The 15000-nt window shown below is 37.6% G+C and overlaps 2 protein-coding genes across 2 annotated transcripts in view; one reads left to right on the top strand and one right to left on the bottom strand.

Annotated features, from left to right (window-relative positions):
- LOC136853178 (uncharacterized) overlaps positions 1-15000 on the bottom strand; it is a 551704-nt gene that overhangs the window by 359172 nt on the left and 177532 nt on the right. The gene's annotated exons all lie outside the window — the stretch shown is intronic.
- LOC136853176 (CDAN1-interacting nuclease 1) overlaps positions 11333-15000 on the top strand; it is a 218107-nt gene continuing 214439 nt past the window's right edge. The window contains exon 1 of the mRNA XM_067128512.1: positions 11333-11356. The gene's annotated coding sequence lies outside the window, so the exon portion shown is untranslated. The remainder of the gene's footprint in view (positions 11357-15000) is intronic.

Raw genomic sequence — 15000 nt, 5'->3', positions numbered from 1 at the left:
CAGAATCTCACCCCCTTCCCCCCTCCTATTTCCAGAATTGAATTATCTGCATTCCAGATAATATGCATATAATACTAAAAATCTTCCCATCCCTGAATCTCTGAAATTCCCCACTAGTTGGGGTAAATCCCCTCTGGTTGAGAACCACAGACTTAGATGGAACTTAAGTCTTTGAAACGAAGGCGCCTGAACTTCAAGAAATCACAGAATTATGTAAGAGATTGAGTGGACACGGACAGCTAATGAGATTTATATGCAAGCACGTGAATCAAATGATAACTGTGGATACGTTTTGACTCCTGCAATCTTAAGGGCGACAATGGTAACGAACTGTTGTGTTGTTCCTCGGAGTTGTCCCAGTCAGAGAAAGCAGCAGATGGACGAAAACAATCTCCCCTCCGTTGTTGCTCTTCCCTCCTCCAGTAAATTTGTTTTTCCTTTCCTTGCTTTGCTTTGCTTGCTTTCATCGTGCTCATTAGGAGACGATTCCAACGCTTTAATCCTGTTGATAATCCCGGCTGTGCCTTCGTGTTTGTGTGCCTCCACTTAAAACAGAAGCTCTCTCTCTCCTCTCTCTCTCTCTCTCTCTCTCTCTCTCTCTCTCTCTCTCTCTCTCTCTCTCTCAAGCACTGGTGTTCTTCAGATATTGATCCCAGGAGGATGTACTCAGTGCTGACGCTCTAGTGTAGCTGTTCTATGGCCACTAAGTGTGTGTGTGTGTGTGTGTGTGTGCTTGGTGTCTCTTGCCACATGGATTGTCTAGAAATAACAAACTCATGCCCGAAGAGATGACACTCTAATTCCAAGCACTGCTCAGAGTGTCTTTGATTCAGTTGTTTAAGGAATTGCAATCTCTGTCGACGATATTTTCTTTTGAGTCTCTGCTGTCGAAAAATGTTTTCCTCTGGTCCATACATTGATACACAGACACGCGCGTTTGCAGACACATACATGTGTAGCTACTCCCACGTCCTCTGTTTCGGCTGCAACCCACAGCTGTTGACCCGCCAACTTGTGCTTAAATCATTGTTGAGGTCAATCCACTATGGACTGGGGTCACACACAGACACCGCTCTCCCCAAATTTATGATGCCAGATGCGCTCGAAAACAGTCATTTTTTGTGTTCCTGAAGATATGCTAGACATCAGGCCTTTGTGTACCTGACAGCATGTCAGCCGGAAAAGAGTGTTTTTGATACTGGAAGATAAACTAAGCCAAGCTCTTTTCCATAAAGGGCAACCGACTTGGTATAAGGCAGCTCCTGTTCTGAATATGTATATATTGGAAGGTTCTGGGCAGATGTATCGTCTATTGGAGAACGTCCTAGCCGCAAGACCCCCTTTCTATTTTTAATATACTGGATATGAAACCTTTCCCCTGCTACGTAACGTGCTAGACACGAAAGCTTTTACGTATATGTACAGTGGATAACACTAGTCCTGGCTCTCTCTCAAGGTTTCTCTTATTAATGAAATACAAGATATTATTTTTCCTTCTTTTGTTCGGTCGTACGAGAGCCACAGGGCACTTTTAAACAAATTGTTACGTCTGAAAGGACCCCTAAGAGAAGTGTTCTGTATTCGGGAAAAGGTTGCGTAGGTGGATTTACCCCTGAAGGGTGAGAGAAGAGATTGGTGATGCCCAGATGGACGTGGCGTCGAGTGAGGTGGATTGAGAAAGTTTTGAGGCGACGATGAATTCGTTGGAAATATTTGTGAACCTTTTTAGTTTTAGTCTTTTTTTGTTTTTTTAGTTTTTTTTGTCAGCCCTCAGATCTTGAAAACTACTGAGGCTAGAGGGCTGCAAATTGGTATGTTGATTATCCATCCTGCAGTCATCAAACAGCAAATTGCAGCCTTCTAGCCTCAGTAGTTTTTATTCTATTTAAGGTTAAATTTAGCCTTGATCATGCGTCTGGTATGGCTATAGATGCCAACAATATAGGCCACCACTGAGCCGTGGGTGAAGGTTTCATGGACAGCGGCTGAGAGTTTCATACAGCATTATACGCTGTACAGAAAACTCGATTCTTCGGCGCATATTTTCCTTTTTTTTTTTTTTTTTTTTTTTACTCCCTCATGAATAACCACGATGGATTAAACCTTGACAGGAAATGAGACGGAGTTAGATACCGAACCTGACGTTAGATTATGGTTAAACTTTAGTATCCTTTTACCTAAAGTGCGTAGCGACAGAAAAATCTCATCCCCCCCCCCAACTCTTCATTCGGAGACTTTCCCACGACGAGAACTGGAGTCTTCTTAGGCTAAAGGCCTTGACCCCCTCGAGCGCTCTTAGATTCTCGGAAATAGTTCTCATCAGCCGTTCTTACGCTCTCTTAGTATGTGGGGGATATTTTTAGAGCATTCGTTTTTAGTTTTCTGTAAAAGAAAACTGTTTAGATGGCTCTTTGTCTGTCTGTCCGACCTCAGAGCTTAAAAACCACTGAGGCTAGAAGGCTGCAAATTGGTATGTTGGTCATCCACCCTCCAGTCATCAAACATACCAAATTGCAGCCCTTTAACCTCAGTAGTTTTTATTTTATTTAAGGTTAAAGTTAGCCATGATTGTGCTCCTGGCAACGATATAGGATAGGCCACCACCGGGCCGTGGTTAAAGTTTCATGGGCCGCTGCTCATACAGCATTATACCGAGGTCACCGAAAGATAGATCTGTTTTCGGTGGCCTTGATTATACGCTGTACAGAAAACTTTTTTTTCCACTCCTTTGCCATCAGTGCACCTCAAGTGGTGCACTGTAGGCATTGCTTAAGAGCCTTTGTAGCGTCCCTCCCTTAGGCCCCTAGGTGCAACCTCTTTCATTTCTTTTACTGTACCTCCGTTCATATACATAATATATATATATATATATATATATATATATATATATATATATATATATATATATATATATATATATATATATATGTATATATAAAATTTCCCACACGAGAAATGTTTGTATATTTTAAGTTAATCATTCAGTGATAATAAACAGTTGGACTAAATTATTGTTTTTACACATTTCTAGTCTGCCATTCCTCTCGTAAATGAATATAATAATAATAATAATTATATCCTTTATTTCAGCTCAGGTTCATATACATGGAATATACAAAGTAGAGACAAATGATAATGATGATGATCGGCAATATCCACACGGTTGCTAAAGTAACAGTGAAAATTTATATGTCAATGGACATTTCAGTAATTATTCAATTCACTGTTATCCATCCTTGGAGATCAAAGTGTTCGCACTAATAGATATGAGAAAGGGCTTCCGGTATGCAAATTCCTGAGATGTATGCTAGTATTGCACTAGCCCCGGTTTTTTTTTTTTTTCCTAGGTTAGGTTAGGTTAGGTCAGGTTAAGTTGGTTTAGGTTAGGTTAGGTCAGGTTAAGTTGGGTTAGGTTAGGTTAGGTCAGGTTAAGTTGGGTTAGGTTAGGTTACGTTAGATTAGGTTTGGGGCCTCCTGATTAATTTGTGTGTGGGAAACCTAATGAGATTATTTTCAAGAAAATTCTGTGGTTAGTTTTTAAGATGTGGCGTCTCGCTTTTTTCAGGGAAAGGTCCCAGTACTCGGTTACATCTCGGGAATTAAACTTCACGGTGGCTGGAGGGTTACCATATTCGAATCGCTGTTGCTAGACCTATATTCGATTCTTTTGACAGGGCGTAGTCTGAATTAGTTTACTTTTGTTTTTTTTCTAGAAACAAGTAAAACAGCACATAATCACGGCCACCGGAGATAGATCAATCTTTCGGTGGTCTCGGTATAATGCTGTATGAGCTGCGGCCCATGAAGCTTTAACTACGGCCCGGTGGTGGCCTGTCCTATATCGTTGCCAGATGCACAATTATGGCTACCTTTAACCTTAAATAAAATAAAAAGTACTGAGGCTAGAGGGCTGCAATTTGGTATGTTTGATGATTGGAGGGTGGATGATCAACATACCAATCTGCAGCCCTCTAGCCTCAGCAGTTTTTAAGATCTGAGGGTGGACAGAAAAAGTGCGGACGGACAAAGCCGGCACAATAGTTTCCTTTTGCAGAAAACTAAAACTTGGACTTGTCATTTTCCGAATTTTTGTCAATCTACTTTGGCTGGACATGATTCAGTTTGCACTCAGCCTATATAGGACTAGTAATATTATTCAGGTGAAACGCAGTTTACCTTGATGCGACAGATACCGAATAGTTCCCGGTCTGATGGAATGAACAGGGCTTAAGTTCCGTGTAGTAGCCTGCTTTTAACTTCGTTTACTGTTCCTTGAAAGAATTTGGAGTCCACGTCAAATACTCTGATTAGATTTCATTCAGAACTCGAGACGACTGCTGTCATTATCTGAGGCTTGAAATCCAAAAAATTTATTTTAGCGAGATCTTTCCTAGATAGGGACCCCCAACAACGTTCGGGGGTCGTTATCTAGGACTAATATTTCTTGGGGGTCATTATCTTTATGATATTTACAGTCCTTTGTTTATGTTTTTACGGTCATCCCCAACGGGCTTGTACTAAACACACCGCTGAGGCGGATACATACCAGGTTAATGATAAACCCTTGGGGGTCACTACCTAAGAACGATCCCACATTGTCTACTCCGGTTTGGCGAGATCTATATTCTGCTAAATCTGTTTTGACTGGACCTGAATCACAGTCCACATATTCAGCTAAATTATTATTATTATTATTATTATTATTATTATTATTATTATTATTATTATTATTATTATTATTCTTTCAGTAGATGAAACCTATTCACATGGAACAAGCCCACCAAAGGGGTCCACTGACTTGAAATTCTTTAAGCTTCCAAAGAATATTGGCTTCAACCACCCACCGCAGACCCCACACTGCAGCATTAACAGAGCCAGTGATTTTCCATCGCCCTGGGGGAGACGCGAACGCCCCGTGACATCTGAGCGGCATGCCACGACACTAACCACTAGACCAGCGGACCAGCCAAAGAATCGATCCGGGTCCAGTTTCATTTTAATTTGATTGGGGCGACCTTGGGTTCAGTGACACTTGTCCTTTGCATTCTGAGTCGTAATTAAACGCTGGATGTGGGACTTAACCTCACTCATATGGACGGGAAGCAGTTTAATGTTCACTTAATGTACTTTGATGCACCTTTTTTTATTTCGTCTGATCCACTGTAATGCTTCTGTTGCTGTAGATTTTAAGCTGGCCTTATGCCAGCACAGTCTTTCTCTCCCGTAACAGCAGGAATGTCTGTTGTAATGGGATTTGATTCGATTTCTGCATGTTTTTATTTGATTGGTGGTGATTTACATTCCAGTTTACTTTTATATGACTGGAATTATTCCTGGTCTGCTTCAGACTGGTTTATTCTGCTATGAGGAATTCGGTTTATTCAGCTGCTTGTGACTGGGGCTGATTGCCATCAACTCTGACTGGATGTGACTGGGACTGAGTGCTATTAACTCTGACTGGATGTGATTGGGATTGAATGGACTGGGACTGGGACAGAGTGCCATTAACTCCGACTGAATGTGACTGGGACTGATTGCCATCGAATCTGGCTGGATATGACTGGGACTGGGTACTATTAACTCTGACTGGGTGTGATTGGGACTGAGTGCCATCAACTCTGACTGGATGTGACTGGGACTGAGTGCCATCAACTCTGACTGAATGTGACTGGGACTGAGTGCCATGAACTCTGACTGAATGTGACTGGGACTGAGTGCCATCAACTCTGACTGAATGTGACTGGCACTGAGTGCCATCAACTGTGACAGAATGTGACTGGGTTTGAGTGCCATCAACTCTGACTGAATGTGATTGGGATTCTCATTAAACGCCATCTATTTTCTCTGGAATCGATTCAGTATAAACAATATGAGTTCCTCCGGACTAACTACTTAGAGAACAGTCCAGCACTGCGTATACACCCGAGTTTCTCTGCTTCCCACAATTCTTGGGTTTTCGACTGTAGCCCAAGAGGCTCTCGGGGTTAAATAAACCAAGTGTTTTCACAAGAGGCTCTTGATAGTTCTGGCGTAATTTAAACTTCCCTGTGAGACGAAATGTTTAGAGTCGCCTTTCTGTTTTTCACTTATTTTAGTTTTATTTTCATAATTTTCATCACAATCTCCACAAGAGAGGATGTGCACCATATTGTACTCAGGTTAATAAATGCTTTGCGCATGGCTGGGAACAGTGTTCCTTTATTCAGAAGGTTTTTTTTTTATAAGTACAATTTCATTTCCCAAGAAATGAGGACATCTTTTTCTCCAAAGTATAAGAAAACTCCCGTTGGGTTTTCGATCTCCTAAAAATTGGGCATTTCGCAAGTTTCCAGTTTCGTCTGCTGACTGTGCGCGTGTGTTCGTGTGTGTATGTATGTGTTTGTGTGCGCGCGCGCAAAAGGGGTAGAAGGATGTGGGCTAGATGGAAGAGCACAAACAGACAGACAGACATTAAGACAGCATGGTCACAAAATTCATGGCTGGTTTTCTGTAAAAGAAAACTATTGCGCCGGCTTTGTCTGTCCGCCCTCAGATCTTAAAAACTATCGAGGCTAGAGGGCTGCAAATTGGTATGTTGATCATCCACCCTCCAATCATCAAACATACCAAATTGCAGCCCTCTAGCCTCAGTAGTTTTTATTTAATTTAAGATTAAAGTTAGCCATAGTCGTGCATCTGGCAACGATATAGGACAGGCCACCACCGGGCCGTGGTTAAAGTTCATGGGCCGCGGCTCATCCAGCATTATACCGAGACCACCGACAGATAGATCTATTTTCGGTAGCCTTGATTATACATTTTAGCGACAGTACAGAAAACTCGATTGCTTGTTTATATGGATACGAACAGAGAAACGACGAAATGAAAGCCTCAAGCGAACTGGAACCAGTGAAAATAACGGCGGAAATTAATAAGACATAGAAAAAGGAAAGAGAAAGTACTGGAAAAATGCGATTTCAAAAAAGGGGGGAAAACCGCTGAGAACAGCGTAGGAAAGCGCCGTAAACTCGTGGCGTTTGCATTATTACGAAAGGGGGAAAGAATTTATAACTGTACAAAAAAAAAAAAAAAAAAAAGGTTGGAAGAGGGAACAGGGGCACTGGAAATGGAGCCAGGAATAGAAAGGAGAAAGAGAGGCACGAAGGGGGAAGGGGAATTAGGAGAAAAGACCCGGTTCGAGAGAGCAAGGAAAACTGGAAAGGAAGGTTAAATGGGTGTTGGATAGACAAGACACTGGAAAAGCTGGAAAAACTAGTGTTCCAGTTGCTACTAAATTTTGGCTGTAGTTTGATATCCAGCTAAATAGGTAAAGGGCCATATAAAGTTTGCACACACACACACACACACACACAAAACAAACACACGCGCGCAAATGGAATATGGACCCGGTACAAAAAAATTATCGTAATTACATTTATGATCCAGTAGCAATCAGCGGTAATATTCCCGAGTCGGCAATCAGAATTCTCTCTCTCTCTCTCTCTCTCTCTCTCTCTCTCTCTCTCTCTCTCTCTCTCTCTCTCTCTCTCTCTCATTCATCAGAGCGAGCACGAACCCACATATTTGTCCCTATCCGATCTTCTAATTCCATTGAGGCGCAATGAAGTATTTTTTTTTTTTTTTTTGACCACGTCTTTGGGTTCATTCTCATAATTTTTTTTTAAATAACATTTTTGAAGGCCGTTGTGAGAGAGAGAGAGAGAGAGAGAGAGAGAGAGAGAGAGAGAGAGAGAGAGAAAAATATGAATACAAATGCCATATTTACGAAGGTACATTTTTTGTCAGCCGACTTTCTCTCTTCATTTTCTCAGAGGAGAAAGTAAAAATCCCTAAGGCAAGATGTGAGGAGCGGTACGCCTCTTCAATGTCTGCTGCGAGACGCTGGACATTTTTTCATTTCTTCTTTTTCTCTTTCTTTTCTCTCTTTCTCTCTTTCCCGGCGTTTTTAAGTCTGGATTTCGAGATGGCTACTTCCTGTTCTCTCTTTTGCTGATATTGGTGCTTATTATTGTTATTATTTTATTATTATTATTATTATTATTATTATTATTATTATTATTATTATTAATTATTCCAGTAGATGAAACTTATTCATATGGAACAAGCCCACCAAAGGGGTCATTGACCTGAAATTCAAGTTTTTAAAGAATATGGTGTATTATTATTATCATTATTATTATTATTATTATTATTATTATTATTATTATTATTATTATTATTATTATTATTATTATTATTATTCAGAAGATGAACTCTGTTCATATAGAACAAGCCCACCAAAGGGGCCATTGACTTGAAATTCAAGCTTCCAGATAATATGGTGTATTATTATTATTATTATTATTATTATTATTATTATTAATTATTATTATTATTATTATTATTATTATTAAGTAGATGAAACCTATTCATATGGAACAAGCCCACCAAAGGGGCCACTGACTTGAAATTCAAGCTTCCAAAGAATATTAAGGTGTCCATCAGGAAGAAGTAAGAGGAAGTAAAGGGAATTACAGAAAGAAGAGACCCCACTTATCAAAAAAGAAAAAATAAATTAATAAATAGATAAATACATGAAAATGTATTAACCTGTGTGTTACAGGTCTGTATTTTGTTAATGAATTCTTTGTGTATTTTTCGTGATTGTAAAGATTTTCATATCCATATATTTTTATTACCTTAGCACGTTTCCAGTCCACTTTTATCATGATATATGAAACTTGTTAGCACTTTATCTTCAGATATTAATCTGATGTCAAATGAAATTTACATAAAATAGGTTTATTAATTTTTATATGATTTTTTATGAGAATGATGGAAAGTTATAATTGACAATAGATAGATAGTAATGAATAATTACTACAAGACTTCTCCGAATGGCGATCAAGAAAAATGAGTAGAATCCAAAGCCTCTCGAGGTGGGGATTGATTGATAGCTTAAACCTTATGGCGTCCCTGGAGATTAGCCCTGTATTGCGGGGTGTTGCCTACAGTACACTCAACACGATGCACTGTAAGCATTACTTAAGATTCTTTGCAGCGTGCCATCGGCCCCTAGCTGCAAGCCCTTTCATTTACACCTTTCAGACCTTCTAACTGTCAATTTCAGTTTCAGCACTGAATGACCTTCTAACTGTCAATTTCAGTTTCAGCGCTGGACCCTTCCCAGCCCTAAATTCTATATCCTATTCTCTTCTTCAGTCTTCTGGGATGGATGGTCACTGAGCCTGGGGAAAATAATAATTTTAGAAAATTATTCAAATGAGATATAAGACAAGGTTGTGCAACTTTGCGTAACTCAGGACTCGAGGTGGGGGGGGGGGCGGGGTGGGGGGTAATCTTGCTCTTGTGCAATGTTTCTTTTATTTATCCTCTTTTTTTAATTTCTGTTCCTTCTCACCGTCTTCTCACAGGTGGCGTCTTGGGCATGTTGGATAAAATGCATCCCTCTATAATGCCAAACTCCTTGTGTAAAATATAAGTAGTGTGAAATATGACTTGTGTATAGTATAGCTAGTATAGAATATAACTGATATAAAATATAACTTGTGTAGAGTATAAGTGTGTAGAATATAACTAGTGTAAAATATAACTTGTATAAAATATAAGTTGTGTAAAATATAACTATTGTAAAATATAAGTTGTGTAAAATATAACTTGTAAAATGTAACTGTGTAAAATATAACTAGTGTAGAGTATAACTAGTTTAAATTATAACTAATGTAAAATATAACTAATGTAAAATATAACTAGTGTAAAATAATACTTGTGTAAAATAAACTAGTGTAAAATATAACTAGTGTAAAATATAACTAGTGTAAAATAATACTTGTGTAGAATATAACTAATGTAAAAATATAACTAACGATACCTAGTGTAAAGTATAACTTGTTAGCTTGTCGAGGTTTCAGAATATCCATCGCGCCTTAACGAAAACGAAAGCCTGATATATTCTGACAACATTTTGACACCTAATAAGTGAACATACATTGCCACAGCAAATCCTGGATGTGAAATGCGTTCAGGTGCTGTTTTTGGAACGGCGTATCGCTTTTAAAAAAATAATGCCATATTATTAGCATAAAAATATGTCACTATATTTTTAATTCAGAGGTTTTAACCTGACAACGTTTGCACTAGTCTCTGGTCTTCAATTCTCCGAAGGCTCATAACTCTGCAGTCTGATTTTGGAAGGGTACAAGTCAGAAAAACAAAGGCAGGAAGAGAATTCTGAAGCTAGGAGGTGTAGGGAGGGAAACTGCGACGGAACCATTCAGTCGCACAGTGCGTAAGGGAAGAGGTGGTCTGACGGGTGTTACAGGGTAACCTGATAAAAGGTGGAGGCCTTCTCTTTAGTTTTAAGGAGACAGTGACCGAAGTAGCACCTGTAGGAGAAAGAGAGAGAGAGAGAGAGAGAGAGAGAGAGAGAGAGAGAGAGAGAGAGAGGTTTTAGAAATGGAGAGAGAGAAATGGTTTTATTACTTTTAATGGGAGAGAGAGAGAAATGGTTTTATTATTCTTAATGAGAGAAAGAGCGAGAGAGAGAGAAATGTTTTATTACTTTTAATGAGAGAGAAAGAGAGAGAGAGCGCGCAAAGGGCAGGGGGCGGTGTCTTGCCAAATGTTTGTTTGAAGATTTTTACTCTTTATAACCAAGCGGCGAATTCTTATAAACTTCCTTTTTAATCTTTCGCAAAACTCTTCTTCCTCCATGACTAATAATACAAATTTATCTTTTTGTTTATTGTAAACCAAATGTAAATACGTATTCACAGCATCAGATCTGACGTGCAAGTTTCCTGAACTATGCTGCCATTCCTTACGAGGTCATTTTTAGTTTTAGTTTTCTGTAAAAGAAAACTATTGTGCCGGCTTTGTCTGTCCGTCCGCACTTTTTCTCTCCACCCTCAGATCTTGAAAACTACTGAGGCTAGAGGGCTGCAAATTGGTATGTTGATCATCCACCCTCCAATCATCGAACATCCCAAATTGCAGCCCTCTAGCCTCAATAGTTTTTATTTTATTTAAGGTTGAGTTTAGCCACAATCGTGCCTCTGGCAACGATATTGGGCAGGTCACCAACGGGCATTGATTAAAATTTCATGGGTCGCGGCTCATACAGCATTATACCGAGACCACCGAAAGATAGATCTATTTTCGGCGGCCTGGATTATACGCTGTAGCGGCTGTACAGAAAACTCGATTGCTCCGAAGAAACTTCGACGCTTTTGTTTACTTGTTCTATATTTCTACAATAAATAGAAAACCTGCTTTGTTTAATAGATGTCTTTTATTAATGGAGAAACCCTTCTCTTCCACAGGTGCGGTTTGGAACCAAATTGAAGAACGAACTTAGGTATGTTTCTTTTTCATTACACTGAGTTTGTTGCTTGACTTTGCCCGATGAATTTTATATTATATATATATATATATATATATATATATATATATATATATATATATATATATATGTATATATATATATGCATACATACCATCCGCATAATGATATGCTTTTCCATATGCATGTATGCGTGTATTGTCCGGTAAGTGTTCTCCAGTGTAAGTAATGCAGTATATATTCACTACATTTCTGTTGAAAAGAGTCATAGCACAGTACGTCCGCGTTGCATAATAATATTTGTAAGTGAAAGCGGTAGAAAGAGAAATTGTAGTGGAAAAGTACAAATATATATTATAAATTTTCTTTCTGTTGCTTTCACTTACAAGTAATAATAGTATGCAACGCGAATGTACTATGACATATATATATAAATATATATAACAGAATCACGAAAATATGGAACGTGATGAATATATAAATAAAGAAAAAATCCACGAAGGAAAGAGAAACAATGGAGTGTTGGAAGGCCTTTCGACTTCTAGTCCTTTACTTAGGTAAGTAAAGGACATTCAGTCGAAAGGCCTTGCAACACTCCATTGCTTCTTTTCCTTCGTGGATTTCTGTCTTTTTTATACATTATATATATATATATATATATATATATATATATATATATATATATATATATATATATATATATATATATATATATATATATATACTTGACAGTTTGATATTTTCATCTATTTGTTCCTTTGGTTTGTTTTGGGAGAAGATTTCCGAATTCCGGAGCTCGAGAGAAACGTGCGCCTCGTTTACACGAGCGGTTCGGAGGGTAAATATTGACGTGTGTTGTCTTGGAAATACAAACATGATGGCTGGGTTAGGAAATTGGTCAGGATTACTTATCGCGATTCAGGAACCATTCAGTTTTTGGATGGGAGGTGATCTGAGGATTGAAGCTGCGGAAAAATATATTTATCTTTTTTATTACTATAATTTTTCCCTCATCCTTCTGTTATTGAATCTATGTCAGAGTTCGTTCCACTGAGGTAACTTACTACCTTCCCTAATCTTATAGTCTTTTAGGGGGGGGATCAGGGTTGTTTCTAGGTAGAGTCGTATTTTATTTTATATATATATATATATATATATATATATATATATATATATATATATATATATATATATATATATATATATATATATATATATATATATATATATATATATTACTAACAGGACCTCATTCAAACTGGCTGGTATCTAGCGGAGACATTTATTCAATAAAGTTACAAGCTTTCAGGGCAAACAGTCCTCATTGTCAAGTATCCGAATACTTGAGAATGAGGACTGTTTGTGCCAGAAAGCTTGTGATTTTTATTAAATAGATACCTTCGCTAGATACCATCCAGTTTGAATGAGGTCCTCTTAGTAATTGTATTAATGCGCAGAACTAATCGTGTATGTGATAAAGTATATGTATATATATATATATATATATATATATATATATATATATATATATATATATATATATATATATATATATCTTCTTCTTTTAACGAGAGAGATTCCCAGAGATGAGAGTAGAGAGAGAGAGAACTAAACTTTTAAATTTAAGGCTCTGAATGGACCTGTGGTCTCATGGCTGCCCTCAAATCGAGAGGAATTGTCATGATAATTGATAACGCCCTTTGTTCCCAGTGGGACAAAAGTGAAAGTGCACTGTGTACTGGAATGGAAAAGACAGAGGTTTATTGGACATTGTTTTGCTATCTGTAACATCCATTTGCCATTGGGGTGGGAGCTACCATATATATTTTCAGGAAGACCCAGAGGAATGGCAAAGGATTACAAAATGCTTCAGTCCGAGCAATGTCTGAATGAGATAGCGTATTTCAGGAGAAGAACTTGGAATGGAAGGTACATATAGTCCAGGAATAGAGAAAGAGAAAGGAACAAAAATGGAACAGAGCCTCTTGTTGGGAGAGTCTGCACCTGTTCCTGGCTCAGTTTTGGAAATATGGAACGGTCGTCGTTTTGCGTGATAGGAATGGAAAGGTGAGACTGTAGGTAGGTATGGGGTGAATAAGAATGGAGTCAGGGACATATTTTGAAATTGAATCGAACCCAGGCCTTGTTTTAAAAATGGCGTTTAAAGTCTAAAAGAATTTTTGGATCTTTCCCTTTCAATTGAAAGACCTGACCCTGATGTGAGTCAGAAATTTATTTTAACCAGGTATGTATCCACCTTATATATATATGTTTAGTATATATATATATTGGGATGACCGTCAAAATATATAAACAAAAGACTGTGAATATCATAAAGATAATGACCTCCAAGAATTATTAGTCCTAGATATAGAAAAAACAGCAAGAACTTTGTTAAAATTAAGGGTCAATGTCTTCATGAAAACGATCCGATATATTTTTGGGACTGTTGGTGGAAAAGACAGAGGGTGATTGGACATCGGGGTACATAAGAAGACCCAGAGGAATGGAGTCAAAATGCTTCAGTCCGAATTGTCTGTTTGAAAGAATTTGGAATGGATGCCCATTATAAAAATGTCATTTTAAAAAATATTCATAAGTATATCTACTCATTTCTGTAGCTTCTAAGATTTCGTTTTTATATTTATCTGTTTTGATTTTCACTGGATGCCTGCATGATTGACAGCAAGTTTGTGTGAGTGTATTTGCTGGAGTGTATTAGTCTATGTCAACGTATTTATTGGAATGTATTAATCTACGTTGTATGTGTATTTAGGATCGTGTAGGTGTTTATTTTAATGTTAAATTTCATTCTTAACAATGTTTCCAGCGATGAATGACCACATAGGCCCAAGCGCTTGGCCTCTGCCGTACATTTTATATTCCAATCCAATCTAATTCATATGTTTAAATTATTATTATTATTATTATTATTATATTATTATGTTGGTTATTATTATTATTATTATTATTATTATTATTTTGATTATTATTATTATTAAAATTATTCACAAGAAACCCTATTCATAAGAACAAGCTACCATTTCTGGGGCCACTGACTTTTAAATTTAAGTTTTGAATATTAACTGGATGTTCATTAGGAAGAAGTAAGAGGAGGTACAGGGAAATATAGAAAGGTCTCACTTATTAAAAATAATAATAATAATAAATTAATAAATAGATAAGGGACAGAAACTATTGCGGAAAAGTATGCTAGGTTATGTGTTATCAGAGTTGATGAGTGTAAATGTGAGCAGCGGCTGAAACTATATCTGATCATTATTTTAGCTAAAGTGGAAGTAAAGATAGATATATTATTATTATTATTTAGAAGATGGACCCTGTTCATATGGAACAAGCCCACCAAAGGGGCCATTGACTACAAATTCAAGCTTCCAAAGGACATTAATGCGTTTATTAGGAAGGAGTAAGAGAAAGTAACAGGAAATACAGAAAGAATAGATCCAACTTGTTAAAAAAGAAAAAAATAAATTAATAAATAGATAAAAAAATGTATTGAAACGTAAGGCGAAGAGCATTAAGGTAGTAATGCATTGCAATACAAGTTCAGCTGGAGAGACAGTTGTTGAAATGAGGCTGTAAATGTAATTAAAACAAGTGAGCTTAATAAAGAAGGAAGTGTGAAGTGCACGTCATGA

Source organism: Macrobrachium rosenbergii, chromosome 26 (genome assembly GCF_040412425.1).
Source record: "Macrobrachium rosenbergii isolate ZJJX-2024 chromosome 26, ASM4041242v1, whole genome shotgun sequence".
NCBI lineage: Eukaryota > Metazoa > Arthropoda > Malacostraca > Decapoda > Palaemonidae > Macrobrachium > Macrobrachium rosenbergii.
This window is presented reverse-complemented; position numbering and strand designations above follow the sequence as displayed.